Source organism: Vespa velutina, chromosome 2, assembly GCF_912470025.1.
Source record: "Vespa velutina chromosome 2, iVesVel2.1, whole genome shotgun sequence".
In the NCBI taxonomy this organism is placed as follows: Eukaryota; Metazoa; Arthropoda; class Insecta; order Hymenoptera; family Vespidae; genus Vespa; species Vespa velutina.
The window spans coordinates 8,918,203-8,934,242 of NC_062189.1; the positions used below are offsets into that span (position 1 = coordinate 8,918,203).

The following is a 16,040-nucleotide window of genomic DNA, read 5'->3' on the forward strand; positions in this document are numbered from 1 at the left end:
AGACCGCTTAGTTTATATACCCGGTAGTATAAAATGACCTGTAAAGAAGAGGGTTTAAAAAAGGGTGATGGAAGCGTGGTGAAAAAGGGCCCCATTGGGATTTCCAGGGTACTCTTAAAAACGCTCTTATCTGAAGTCTTAACGCTGTTGCCAAACGACCATTGGCCCTCGGACGTTAAAGAATAGTATATAGAAAAAGCGTAAAATTTGTTACGATTGGATCCGGCTAGTTTCCGCATCTGCTCCAAGGTATGAAAGGGGGAGATGATGATGACATTCTCCGTAGAAAAAAGAAAAATAAAATATTACCTGTTCTTTATAAAAAAAAAAATCGTTATTACAATTAAAATAATAATAAAAGAGTAATATAAATTTTAAAATCAAATATAATCGAATAGAAACGAATAAAAATGCATTCAATAGTAGATAATATATTGTACTTACGAGATATTCGTATATGAAATCAAATGTCGACTGTATCAAAATAAAAAGATAAAAAGAGAACATCTTTTTCCTTTCTCCTTTAAAACGATTTTTGTTTCAAGTTTTGCCTCCACGACTTTTGTTCCCACGGATATTGCCTTTGATATATTTCCATTTATTATTAGTATATAGAGATCTTAGTTGTATACCTAGAGATGAGATTTAAGATACTTTGAATTGTTTCAAATCTATTTTGTTTATTTAGATGACAAATTCAAATCACTTCTAATCTGATTAGAAATATGCCAAGTTATGAAAGTCTTGATAAGTCTTGAATCTTTTGTTACTTTCGTTGTTCTATCAACAATGAACTCGCGATGAAAACGTAAAGTCCTTTCGAATTTGTATCATAACTTTGAACTTGATTCCAATTCAATATTCTTGATCATCAACTCATAACGTTTCAAAATCTCAAAAGTTTCGATAAATTTTAAAAACTTGATAATTATCCAATATCTTACAAGTTTTTTGATTACTTTATTTCAAGCAGTATCATTGATATAAAACATTGCAATACATAATAGATATATTGAGAATGAGAGAAAAGAAATAATATAGAAAAAATTAATTCACTACTTATTCGTATTATTTATTATTTAATAATAAAATCGTATTTAAAGTTTAACATCATGTAATATAATATATATGTGTGTATGTGTGTGTATATATAAATTCGCGGCTTTTTTTTATTTTTAACTTTAAGATGTTTCACTTTAACAATAAAATGTATACATAAAAAAAAATGATAAAAACCGGAAACCAAGTAGTGAGTGTATATAATACGTAAATGCTCGGATTCAAGTTCGATTTCGAATTATAATGAATAATTCAAATATATAATAAGAACACTAATCAGTATCAAAATAAAATATATTAAAACATAAAATATCTTGAATAAAATCTTGTTACTAAACGAGCAATAAATATGTAGCGACGTTAAACTTTTGCAACGAAAGTTACAAAAATGACTTTTATGCGTTGTAAGGTTGGAATTATGTTCGAAGCTACAATACATGCGAAATAAAGTACCTCGGATTTTATAGCGTGAGTCCATTGTCACTCTAACAGCAAAACTCACAAAAAATTAACGATTTGTCAAGATTTCGTAACCTATATCAACAACTTTAAGCTTCGAATAAACTTTGAAGCATTCGAAATTGTTGTAATGTTTTCTATTTGAAGCATTTCATGTTCTATCAACTACATAGTAATAGTAGTAGTAGTAATTTATGTCTCTCAGCTGATAAACTTACATAGATTCTAGAAATTTATGTAGGTTACTCTATCAATACACTTATAAAATATTATATAGGTCAGCAGGTCATCTAAATAATCTTTATTTATATAAGAAATAAAAACTTTAAAAATATTTATTTAAAAAATTACAAATTTTACTTTTTAACTATATTATTAATAATTATTAAAAATCTTCTATAAATAATTTTTGAATTTTTAAACTAACTTTTGTTTTAAACTAACTAACGTCAAATAATTTATAATATGTGCACGGAAATATGTATTCAATAATTTGTTACAAAAGTTTTCAAAACCAACTTCTATTTTATATAAACGCACAAAATTATATTTTTTCTTGTAAGATAAAATACTGAAGGGATGATGTAAAAAATAATGTAAAAAAAAACTTTCCTAATAATTTACTATTCATAGTCGCCTGTATAAACAATTATTATTATTACTATTATTACTATTATTATTATTATTATTATATAATATTTATTATATATATATATATCAAACTTTAATAAAACAAATATAAGGTTTTGAAAAAGAAAAATATAAGAGTTAAGAACAAAAGCAAGAATGAGTGAGTGAGAGAGAGAGAGAGAGAGAGAGAGAGAGAGAGAGAGAAGAGAAGAGAGAGAGAGAGAGAGAGAGAGAGAGAGAGAGGAGAGAGAGAGAGAATGGAAGAACAAGGGAACTCGCAGGGATCCTTGTTCTTCTTAGCGGATTTGCGAGTTCGAGGACAAAGAATCCTAAGGACTAGAAAGAGAGAGAGAGAGAGAGAGAGAAAAGGAGAAAGAAAGAAAGGAAGAGAGAACGGAAGAGAGGGTGAGAAGGGGGAAGGATAGCACGTGCTCCGTCGGCTGGAAAGGAGCCAGGGAGACTTGATAAGACGAGAGGAAACTTTTCGTGGAAACTTTCCCTGCTCTTAGCTCTATATAGTCCCTCCCTCACCCTTTTCCTTCCCCCAAGGGAATCCGCAATGCAAGTGACCTACTGTCGTCGTAGCCTTGTACCAGGGCAAGTCAAATCGAACAAAGAAACCCTCTTCACTGTGCTCCTTCTCGCATGAAAATAATCGATTGATTCTATTTCCCTCTCGTTTTCTCTTTCTTATTCTTACGACGAACATCTACTACTCTCTGACTTTCTTCTCTCACTTCTTTTTTCTTCCTTTCGCTTTCTTCTTTACAGAATATTTTCCAAATGGTCGAAATAAAATCATTAGATCGATATTATTTCTCTATGTTATTTTGCTTAAATATATTCATACGAATAAAACAAATTATATTGTTCCATCCGTATAATTTATAGTTACAATTTGGACAAAATTCACATATAATAAACAAACATGAATTTTACTAAGAAATAGGAAAAGAATACAAAAAAGAACAAGAAAAAGAAAATAGTAGTAATACGGTGTCTCGAAGTGATTTTCCCAGAGCTTTACAAGATTTTTTCCTCGTAATCTCCTTCCGTTTTGCCCCGACTAAGCGGCTTACTCTCGATTTCCGCGTGGAAAGGCGATTACACGTAATTGCGATTGGTACAAAGAAAAAGAAAATATAAAGAAAGTCTCGGTCCTGTTCTTTCGCCAAATCAACTCTAATTGTAGAACTTATGGCGTGAGTTTTCTTTACGAAAGATTTGAAAGAAAAATCATCAACCAGTATCAATTATAATAAGAAAAAGCGTATGAATTTTTATTTTAAGTTACGAAAATTAATTTGGTTCAGTATTAACAAGTAATACAATGACAACAATGATCGAGAATAACGCGCAGATAACATTCGTTTGTTTTATATAACTCTCTCTTTCCTTTGTTGTCTGTCAATATTTTCTCCGTTGTTCTGATTCTTTTTCATTTCTTACACATACATTGATATCAATTATGTAAAAGAAATCTTTGTTCTTTTCACGAATATACATACGTATGCAAATACATCTACCTACTATCTTATCCTTATCACGAATCATTGGATCGATCCAATCGTATAAAAATTTTCCTTTGAAAGGCTCAGAGAGTTCTTACAATCCTAGATTTTAATCATCATAAAAATAAACAATTTATTTTTTATAAAATTAAACCGATCCTGATAGGAAGAGTACACAACTTTGATACGATTTTCAGTAAAAGATAGCGACTACTATTCCTAGCACTAAAAGCATCTCCCTCTCTTGGATCATAGGCGGAATTGAAAGGGCCGAGATAATAAACCGATTGGATCTTTCTCACAAAGAGATAGCTTTTTCACGCAGGATGACTTCGATAGTGCTATCGTCTCCAAATCGACAGAGGTCGGATCGAAATTTTGCTTGAAATCAAATAGAGATGAAAAGAGAAAAAAGAGAGGGGTGGCAGGGAGAGAGCAGGCACAAGACCCATGTTATTTTGTCTTTTGTCAAATTTCAATAAGATCTTAATCTCTAGGTCGATTGGGAAAATGAATTTGATGCTTTTGTAAGGATAAAAATATGATTACGGTACTATCCTCTCCCTTTCCCTCTCTCTTTTTGATTACGAAAAGTAATCGGATGAAAAGGCACGAGTTGCTTTTCAAGGAGAAATATACGAGATATGGCAGAGGATTTATTTTACAACGGTGAGAGAACGAAAATAGACGCATGGAGAGGAAACAAGAGAAACTTGCTTTTCTACGGCAAAGATAGCAGACGACTCTTATCCTCCCTCTTTTTCCCTCCTGCCGAGCTTTCCGACGCTAAAACACCGATCAACGTAAATTCATACGACAGATTTTCGCCCGAGGCGAGGCACCCTAACCGTGACTATCCATAAAAATCTATGTCCCTTCTACTAAGGGAGATTGCAACAACGTTCAACGCTACCAGACACGACTATATATCACATGCCATAGCACTATACTCATCCCACTCGAATGTATGTACATACTACACCCACGGAGCGAACCTTTTTCTCTTTTGTTTTTTTTCCTTTCCTTCTTTCTTTCTTTCTTTCTTTCTTTCTTTCTTTCTTTTTTACTTCCATCTTCCGTAGTCCCTTTCCCTTCTCCTTCCACCATCCTTCCCACCCTTTTCTCCTTAGCTTCTACGATGTATGAGGCGTTTCTTAATGCCAGCGATTTGTTCTTACCTCCAAACAGAACCTCAATATCATCAGGCTATCTTCAAATCATTTCATGTTCGTTCGTGTAACCCCGTCGGGAGAATGAAATGTTCTTTAAAACTACTTGCTCGAAATCACCAACCGAAAACGTGATAGGCTTGCAAAAATTTCATGAGAAATGTTCTATTTCTCTTACTATATATATATATATAAAACAAGAAAACATCATAGGAAAGACTCATTGGGAAATTCTCAATGCGTCCATCCCTTTTCTCGAGACAAAGGGTAAGAGAAAAAAGAAGAAAACAAAAGAATGAGGAAAGGCATGACGATATTTTCCTTCTCTTTCTACTTCTTTCATCGTCGAACGTTGTTGTCTGGCCTCCTTTTAAACGGTTATCCTCTCATCGTCCCGTAAAAATCGTTCGACCGGAAATCCCTTCGACATCTTCATTCCCGAGATATTTTTCCTTGAGACTCGAACGTTTCAACTATACGAAGGAGAAGGAGGATGATAGAAAACGAATAGAATTAGTACGTAGACAAAGTGGAAGAGGCACAGTTGAGAGAGGTAAACGTCTTTCAAGACAACAACGAAACAAGAGCGGACACATTTGTAGTAGACCAAGAGAAAGAGAGAGAAAGAAAGGCCTTTCGAGGAAATTGTGCCGTCGGCTCAAGAAACTTCGAGCAATCGCTCTAATCGTCAGACGGCTACTACTACTACTACTACTACTACTAATACTACTACTACTGGTATCACCATCACCACCACACCACCATCATTACTACTACCACTCGGATTCGAGGTTAATCATTCCAAAAGTGGTTTTACCCTCACCCTTATCTTCTCCATTTCTCGCATTGTTTCGCTCAGAGAAGCACTGAATTTCAAGGAAAGTTATTTCTCGAGTATCTGCTAATATACGAATGTCTGATTCCGCAAACAATGACTTACCGTCTCATGACAATGTTCGTTTATCCATAGAATAGTTATATTCAATGTTTTCGTTAAGTAAATATAACAAAAAGATTTATAGTTAATTGCCGATCGTTACGTTAATTAATAATTCATAAGAAAAGAAATTTGATAAAACTTAATGACCCATTCGTTTTTATTATCACGCGCGCCTTTCATTTACAGCGAGTTCTGTGTTAAGTAAATTGAGATCTCGTGAAAAAAAAAATCTGGCGACCGTAATTAACCATTATCCACCAGCAAGAAAGCTGAGCTTTACTTTGGATTACGTGAAAATTTATTTACTCAGAAAAGTATTTAATGCCGGATTTGGATTTTTCTTCGAAGGCAAAGATCGTTTAAAGCGTAAACGAGCTTTGGTAATGATCGTCATACATATGCGTTTCCGTAAATTCTAATGCACATAGATACACGCACACGCTCAACCATCCCCGTTTTACTTGGAACACGGCTAATTACAGAGTGATTTCGTGCGACACGCGGCCCACGAAATTGGAAGGAAAATTATAAATAACGAGGTCGAAATATCGCATTGGGCCACCCGAAACATCCCTCTGCCTCACCCTTTTCCCCACCTTTTGCCGGCCGATAATGCGAAGGAGGCGTGGAAACGCGATTTAGAACTTTCACCGTCCCTACGAGACTTCCTAATTACTCGTTTAAGATAAGATTGTCATCAAACCTTCAGCATGGCGCGGACGTGATTAACGACGGCCCTTAAAGGGCCGAGCGGCGAGAGTCAGCGAACGAAATCAGTGTCGGCGCGTGATTTTCGCGGAGCCGGTGCTTAAGGGGTGAAAGTTAATTCGCGTTATGTCACCTACTTAAACCCCTCGACGTCCGACGTAATTCTTTATTTCTTCCGAGATAACGCCTCGTTATCTTCGAAAATGTATTCAACTAAGTCTTAAAAGCATAAAGAATTCTTTTTAAGAGTTGTAGAATTCTACTTTTAAATGACAACAGGACAAAAGGACAATTTATATGAAACCATTTTTAAAAAATTATTCGACGGCTTGTCTAGCTACTAATAGTAAAAAATAATCCTTTTGAATGACGTCTCTTACGATACCAATATGCAAAAAGAAATGCGGAATTGGAGGACTTATTCTAAGTGACTGCACCCCTGCAGCCCCCTTTCCTTCCAACCCTCCTAACATACTCTCTCTCTCCCGCTCTCTCGCAAGAGCTTAAGAGCTCTTCCCGACTAAGAGGCTTTACCAGCACTTAACGTTGATATTTTATTAAATATAATTCGCATCCTCTAACCGAACGTTAGTCCTTCACCGCGATATTCCAGTGCTAGTCGCGATAGAGAGGGTAAGAATCTTATGATCTTCGATCATCTCTTTTTAAAGACAAAATAAAAAAAAAGAGATCCAAGATTCGGGGGAAAAAAAAAAAAAAAGAAAAATTACTCGAAACCAACTCGATCTCATTTTGCGTTATCTGGTCGTCGCAAGAAAATCGAAAAAAAAAAGGTGAGATAAAAAGAGATCGTGCCTTAAACTCGTTTGTCGAACCATTAACGAAGTCTTTAGCAACATTGTTTGGCACGAGAAAGGTGTACACGTTTAACGAGCCAATTTTCACACGAGAACCACGCTCCCAAATGATTATTACTCTCTACCTGAAAACTAACGTTTTTCTAATTTGCTCTTTACTTCATGGATATCGAAAATTCTAATTAAACGTGAAAAACTTTTTCATCGTAGCGAAATATAAACGAATTCTTATTATTATCGTCAGCTTTGAAGAATTTTAAATAAAATTTCACTTTCTGTTGTTAAATTATCTTGTTTTTATTCTTTAATTCAATTTATTTATAACTTTACACTAAAGCTTTATTAACGTTCATATAGAACATGATCATTCTAATCAAGAGAATGATTAACCCATTCGAGAAACGCGCGATGACGAACACAGCCTCCAAGTGTTATCTTATTGCATGCTCGTCTAGTGACACATCTAATCCTGACTGCTTCGTCTCAAATAGATCAGCGTCAACTTTCTTAGTTAAACTTTCATTGTATATTTTGGCAAACTCTTGAGGAACTCTTTACACTGTCTCCTTTACAAAGAAAATGAAAATTTTCGATAAAGCGGAAAAATATACAAATAGAGAGAGAGAGAGAGAGAGAGAGAGAGAGAGAGAGAGAGAGAGAGAGGAGAGAGGGAAAGAGAGAGAGAATTAATGAACAAAAATAACAAAGAACTACAAAGAATACAAGGAGAAAGATGATGAGCAAGTTCAACGCACTGACTGTCTTTTTCCGTCATTGTCATTCTACACGATTATTCGCAACTTCCTTCGATGATCGGTAAGCCACGAGACGACAAGGTCGTGGCTCGTCTATACCGAGCCCAGAATGCGTCTGAGAAGATTTTCTTCAGCCTCGGGAAAAGTGCAACGCCCTGATCGTCGTTCTCGACGTCGTCGTCGTCGTAGTTTTCGTCGTTATCGACTTCGTCATGGTCTCTCGAATTATTATCGTCGTCTTCATCATCGACCTGTCGTTTCTATGCATACGGGAAAATTGCTATAACGTGTGGCAATATGTAAACGGCTGACCTGGATTCGAGTGCGTTTTATTACACCGGATACGGTGCGACTATATTTATCCGTGCGCGCGCGTCTGTTCACTACCAGAGAGAAAAACATGTTCGTCGAAGCGACGCGATAACCACAGGACGGATACGTTAATCTGCAATAATTAGTCATATCACCGTCCTCGTACGACGACTAGATGACGATGAAGATGAAAACGTCGTGATTTTATGACTCTTTCTTCTTTTCTTTATTTCTTCCATTTCTTTCTTTGTCACGCAATAATCGAAACTAAAATTAATAATCGAAAGAAGTGGAAAGAATGGAAGTGAAAGGAAGCGAGAGTAAGAGAGAGAGAGAGAGAGAGAGAGAGAGAAAGAGAGAGAGAGAGAGAGAGAGAGAGAGAGAGAGAGAGAGAGAGAGAGAGAGAAAGAGAAAGAAGTAAAAAAGCTTTGAGGATGCAATTAATTTATTCTAGTCTTATTCGAAAGACATCATTAATCATGACGTTGGTTTTCGATAGAGTTTATTAATGATTAGAATCGATATCAAGGCAAAATAATTTTCAACTAATTTTTTCAATAACATGTTTAATACTAAGGAAATAATATATACGAATTTATTGTGATCAAGTGATCGTGTTCGTTTAATCGAAAAGCATGAACGATCCAAAACGTATAGGATTACGTAATCGAACACGTAATTCGATCATTTGATAATAATATTACTGCAAATAATTATGCAAACGATTTATCGATAAATCTAATTAATAAATTTGATAAACAAGTTAAAAGGAAAGGGTAAAGAGATTAACATCCCGTTGAGAGTCGATTATTGATATTGATTAACACTTTGTTAGAATCGATGAATTTAATCTACTTGAACTTTAGATATTGCTTTCTCTCATTCTTTATCACATATACGCATTTTGCTTATAACAATGAAACGAGAAAAAGCGAACTAATCGTGAGAGAAACTTCTTGTAGCAAAGCGTTTAAACCTTCGCTTTCATCGATTATCATCATTGCTGCTCGATAATCGCAGCAGCTGTTAACTCTCGTTGCACTCGATGTTAGAGAGAAAATAGTGGGGATAAGAACAGGAGAGACACATCTTTCTCTCTCTTTCTAAAATTCTCGTTCAGTCAGTCTGTCTATCTGTCTGTCTGTCTGTCTATCTATCTTTCTTTCTTTCTCGCATAGAAAGCGTACGGGGAACTCGCGCAAAAGATATCTACATAGACTTAGCGTTGAGGCTAATGCACTCTAATCTAGTCTCTATAGGTAGACCCCTCAATGCCATTCACTGCACGTACGTATGCAGCCAATGCTCCGCGGACCGTGCAATGCACCGCCGTGAACCGCAGACCTTCGAGCTTCCCCCCCTTCTCTCTCTCACTCTCTCTCTCTCTCTCTAAATGCACGTCTGTAAACGTCTGTATGTTTCACTGTGTGCATTTCAGCGAGACGCGCGCTTTACGTATCGGAATTATTTGCTCAGCCCGATCGAACGCTGTTAAGTGACAGATACATACGTATAATTCTCTCTCTCTCTCTCTCTCTCTCTCTCTCTCTCTCTCTCTCTCTCTCTCTCTCTCTCTCTCTCTCTCTCTCTCTGTCTCTCTCGCTCGCTCGCTCACTCGCTTTCTGATCTCTCTAGCTCTTTAGTGATTTTATGCAATGCTCGATCATTAGACCTCTCTCTGTCCATAATTCTTTTTTTCTCTTATTCAATTCTTTGCGAAAACGAAGAAAGGAGGACATAGAAACAGCGACGTCCTCGAGAGATCTCTCTTTCGACTCTCTTGAGAGATATCCATTACTCGAGATCAAACGATCATCGGTAACTCCGTGGAAATCTAATCGCCCGATGATCTACCTCAACGTTAACTATCTCGTTTTAACGATCTACAGATACATCAAGGTTATAAAATTTAAATTGTAATAAGAAAAATGAGACTGATTCCTAACACTTGAAATGACGATGAAAAAAAAAAAGAACGAAGTCCGATTAGAAATACATAATTTATTTCCAGAAAAAATGGTAAACGGAGCCTTTTAACGGAGAAGAAATGAAATGTAACAAGAAAAATAGAAAGAAAGATAAAGAGAAAAAAATGAAAGGTAGCTTGGCAGATGTCGTCTGCGGATTACCATTAAAGATACGTCTTCCTCGCGTTGTCTTCCCTCCCGGAGAGGAGTTTATTTATTCTCGCTTATACTACGATCATTCGAAGTGCGGTAGATAAGTAGAAATTAAATATTCATTTGGTAGAGAGAAAAGACGCTTTGTCGAAAAAGGGGAAAGCTTCACTGAAAATAATTAAAAAAAAAAAAAAAAAAAAAAAAAAGGAACAGAGGAATAAAAAAAAAATACATAAAATAATTGATATAGAATAATTTCAAGGTTAAATAAATAAAAAGAGAAACATTTATAAAATCGGAGATTGTTTAAAAGGAGAGAAAAAAAATAAGTAGAAAGATTTGTTCCATTTGAACGATTTAAACGAAACTACTTGAATTGCGTAGTCAACGACGAACGAAACGTAAAAAAAAAAAAAAAAAAAAAAAAAAAAAAAACTTACCCTCTTATGTTCTTTAAAGTCCTCTCTTGTCATCCTTGAAATAAAACAACGAGGATGATAATAAGGAGGAGAAGAGGACAAGGAAAACTCTTGTTGGTGACGTCGTCATACATTATTAACGCTTGATCTGCCAATCTACCGGTAGCGGTACCACCAACGACGACTTTCGCATTGCTTTCATAAAAGTGTCGCTAACTTTGAAGAAGGTCTCATCAAAAGATTATATTCAAATTCACATATACTTTCAGACCGTGTTGGGGTAAGATTATAGATTTCTGGGTAATGGAGAGAAGTCATGCATTTTTATCCGACTAATTTCATTCGTTGTTATTCTTTTATAAGTAAAGTTTTAAAGGATGAGGAAATAAAAAAAAAAAAAAAAAAGAGAATACACTGCGTACTATACATCGAATTATATTTCGAATATTACGGAAATAAAAATTAGCTTTTGAGTTAATTTTTATAATAGATTAGAAAAGTTGTCGACGAGAGTTCCTAGGAGTAGAGTATTCCGGATTTTTTTTTTTTTTACGCAAAATTTTTATACAGAACAAATAACAGAAATTGGATGGACGACGATAAGGGACACGTAGTTTATGACTCATTTTCGTTTCTCGTTGAAATCCAAAAAAATTGTCGTGTACGTCGACCATCTCCTTGATGTCTCTTGGTAACGAAAAGAACAAGGGAGAGGGAGAAAGAGAGAAAGTGGGAAGAAACCTGACAGCCGGTGCACTCACATTATTAGGAACATAAAAGCCAATGTCGTACGTTTCGAGACAAAACGACGGTGTGCTGCTTCGTCGTTCATACCTCCTTCATCTTTACCAACCCTCACATTTTTTTCCTTTCCTCTCACAAAACGTTGAAAAATTCTTCTCTTTTCTCACTATCTTTTCTTTTCTTTTCTTTTTTTTTCCTCATTTATTGTCCATTGTCTCTCGACAATTTATACTTACAACCTTTATCCCTAAACTCGATTTAGTCATATTTCTTCTATTTGTTTATGTATATATTCCTATGACACTTGGTAGTTATATCACTTTAACTACTTTTTCTCATATCTCGTATGTTATAGCTTTTCTTAAATAAATTTTATTTTCTAACTCTCCCTTTTGCATTTTCTTCAACTTACCGGAGAAGAACAAACAGAGAAAGAGAGAGAGAAAGAGAGAGAGAAGCTTCAAAGATCCTTGAAAATATTTTTACACCAAGTCGATCTAAAGATAGAAGAGAACTGCTGTGAACCGCGTATGTGCCTCTCGTCGTCATCGTCATCATTGCGTTCGCGGGTTGCGGTCGTCGACGACAAGACACATCGTACCGTAAGGGAATAAAAATGATGCCTGCGAAGAAGAGGAAGAAAAGAGGGACAAAGAACGAAGATCACGACGATGTCTAAAAATTTCATTCGAAAGAAAATGTCCAAAGTATTTCGATGCCCTTATCTCATATATCTTTTTACTTCGTTTATTTGTTTTTTCTTTCTTTCTTTCTTTTATTCTTTCTTTCCTTCTTTTTTTCGTCCCTTAAGATAATGTCAATAAAACAGGTAGATCATTGCTCAAAAAGTCACCATATAAAATTAACGAATAGTATTCAAAAACATAAGATGTTTGACAAAAAATTTGCTATTCAATCAATTTGAACATAATATGTTGAATTTAAATTAGATTATCAGACTAGATTTTAAGTAATAATATCAAATAAATGATTACATCCAGTATTGTTTCAAATTTTCTCAAAAAGTAATAATACAAATTTCGAACAAAATGTTGGTAGATTCGTTCGTGACGATCGCTGTGAGATATCGACGAGAGATTTCAAAAACTATTGAGAATCATATTCCGCATATGTTTGCACGAATTGTTCCGGAATTTCATTTCTCTTACTCTCTTACTCCTCTCTTACTTCTCTCTCTCTCTCTCTCTCTCTCTCTCTCTCTCTCTCTCTCTCTCTCTCACTCTGTCACGTCAAGTTATACGTCTGGAAAGTATCTAGCAACGTTTCCTTTGCAGGAATCGCGAGCGAAACGTCGAAGCGCGTAAAAGACGAGCCATAAAGTGAAAACACACGCAGAGATAGCAGAGGAAGAGAGAGAGAGAGAGAAAGAGAGAGAGAGAGAGGAGAGAGAGAGAGGAGAGAGAGAGAAGAGAGAGATACATACATACATACACAACACACACACACACATACATACATACATACATACATACATACATACGTACATACATACATACGTACATACATACATACGTACATGCATACATACGTACATACATACATATACATACATACGTACATACATACATATACATACATATGTACACACATACATACGCCATACGCATATGCCATGCGTGCCGTCATGAGACCTCGAGAAAGAGACCGTGTGTACTGTGTCACGTCGCGTACAAGACGGGGGCGGAGAAAGCGTTGTAAAAGAATGTGAAATACGACTGGTATTACTGGTCGTCGATACGAAGAAAGAAGCTTTTCTTTTATCGAGACACCTTTATATATCCTTTTTTCATCATAATCATCTTTGTTCATCTTGTTGTATTGACGGGTATACGTTCGATATTGAAATCAAGAATTTGATCATTTCTTCTTTGCAATAATCAATTTATAAGAAAATCATTTGCATCATTAGCACATATATGTGCTATCACATCACATTCACAGTGGAACAATAGATAGTACGATGAGCACGAATACATCAGTATTATATAGTGTCTGTAATGTTAAATATTAAAAGACTAATAGAGGGTATCATTAGAGGCGAAATTGAACTAATGAGGACGTAATCAAACGCATGAAATGAAGAAAAAGGAAAAATAATGTACCCAAAGTAATGTACAATATTTTGGCTATCGATAATGTAAACTAATATTAAAAATTTGTCAAAGATAATGTTTATGAATTATTTCTAAGCGATAATGTTTATGAATTATTTCTATGCGATAATGTTTATGAATTATTTCTAAATGACGCATAATAATAGAAATATTTATCCTTCCATGAAGAAATTGTAACAGCTTTGTTTCTTTTTGTGTATTACAGACCACAAAAATTAGTTTTTCGATGTTATTTTTATAGATATAAGTTTAACGCTAACAAAAGAATATTTTTGAGTACTCCATGACTCTTTATTCATTAAAATTTGATGATAAGAGTATATTTTAATTCTTCTGTATAATGTGATGTGTTAACAATGAACAGAAACTTTATACATTGAAAAGTAAAATACGTCACGAAAAATAAAGAACGAGAGAGAGAGAGAGAGAGAGAGAGAGAGAGAGATCACCACCGTGCTTCTCGTTTATAAAAGAAAATGTTTCTCTCTTCAAGATAAGATATCATAAATTTGCTTTATCGCAAGGCGAATAGAAATATTATTCTCCTCGAAGAGGAACATTCACAACGGTTCGTTGCATCGGAATTATTATCGTCCTATCGAATGGGTATAGGGCTATCGAAATTGTTTGCATTACCATCGATCATGGTTGATTTAATGTTATGTATATAATTTTACATGAATTGTATACAGTTCTAATTTGATACAATTTTGATGCGTTAAAATTTTTTTATTCTTTTCCAGAAAGTAAACGATTTCGGTAATCAAACTTAACTATGATCTTTGTTTCATCGTATATTATTTATAACGTTGATACAAAAATGAATCTACAAAAAAGAGAAGAGAGATACTACGAAATAATGTATGTATATATGTATGTACGTATGCGTAGATCGTGTAGACGCATAAATGAGAAGATTTACATGATTGGTTAGAACTCGGACATTAAGCGTAGGATCGATGCAACCACTGTTGCAATATTAACAGGAACAAAGAGTAAAATATAAAGAGAGAGGGAGAAGGAGAAAGAGAGATGGAGTGAGAACGTACTGCAAATTATGTATATGTAGTGCGTTTGACAGGTCGTCCCATGCAGACAGAAATGGACACAAAGTCCTCGCCGTTATTGGTCTCGCCCTTCAATGACGCAGGACCTGCCGTTGCTAATCTATCTAGAACGTGCTTCAAGTTCTTCAACGATTTCTATCAGCTATACGTTTCCACGAATCATCAATCGATTTCACACAACAGAGTCAAAATGGCCAAAACATTTTTTTTTATATACGAAGTGATTTTAATAAACAATAGTGTCGTCAATTGATTAATTAATTATTTGGAACATCAGCGTACATCTCGAGGTCAATTCACGTAAGTATTTATATTCGGTACATAACAACGAGCAACGATCGGCGTTCAGCCTGAGTAATCGTCGGGATGAAGAAAAGGAGAAGGGGGAAAACGAAGGTGGAGTCTAGCTCGGGTTCTTGGTTCTTGGCACGTACGTACGCCAATTTCTTTGACTCTCTGACGTTCACTGAACTTATGAGAACTTACTAACTTTCTTTGTAACAATGACATCGACTAGGCAAAAGAATTGAACAGGCATCGAACAGACATTCTAATAAGGAAAGATGTAATGATCCTATCTTGGATGTTGTCATATAATTTATTTATCGCCTCCATATACGTATATATAAATTTATTTATCGATTTATTTATTTTCTCTAAATGTATTTTGTCGAGAAAATAAAAAGTGAAGAAAAGAAAATACAACAAAAATTAAAAACTACTTATATTGTATTTTAATTTTGAATCGAGAAGATATGTAAAAGAAGTCAATTTCGTAATTCTCATATATTTGGTTTTCTTGGAAACTTTGGTGAAAGGACAAAGAGACGACGGAGATTTTACATCATCGTAGCCATAATTCAGCCAGGATTAATTATCACAAGAACAAGATTTTTTTCCCGTTTAGTTATTATGCCCAAATAACGTTTATCATTGAATCTTCGCTCGAAGAAGGAACAAACGAGCTGGTAGACTCTAGCAATTCGCTCTTGGTCTTGCTTTCGACCTGAATGACGTCATAGACGCGAGATAGCGATAGCTTATAATCACAACGACAATGGCACTGATATAGCTCGTGCTTTCTCTCTTTCTCTTAAAATTCTCAGTTTAGGTTGCCTTATATCCCGAGACCTTTGCCAACGACATTCTTCCTTCCATACGAACTTCATGCTAATGAGAGTAGTTAACACGTGT

At 35.0% G+C, this 16,040-nt stretch overlaps 1 protein-coding gene across 1 annotated transcript in view; it reads right to left on the reverse strand.

Annotated features, from left to right (window-relative positions):
* LOC124946489 (headcase protein) overlaps nt 1-16,040 on the reverse strand; it is a 134,053-nt gene that overhangs the window by 20,949 nt on the left and 97,064 nt on the right. The gene's annotated exons all lie outside the window — the stretch shown is intronic.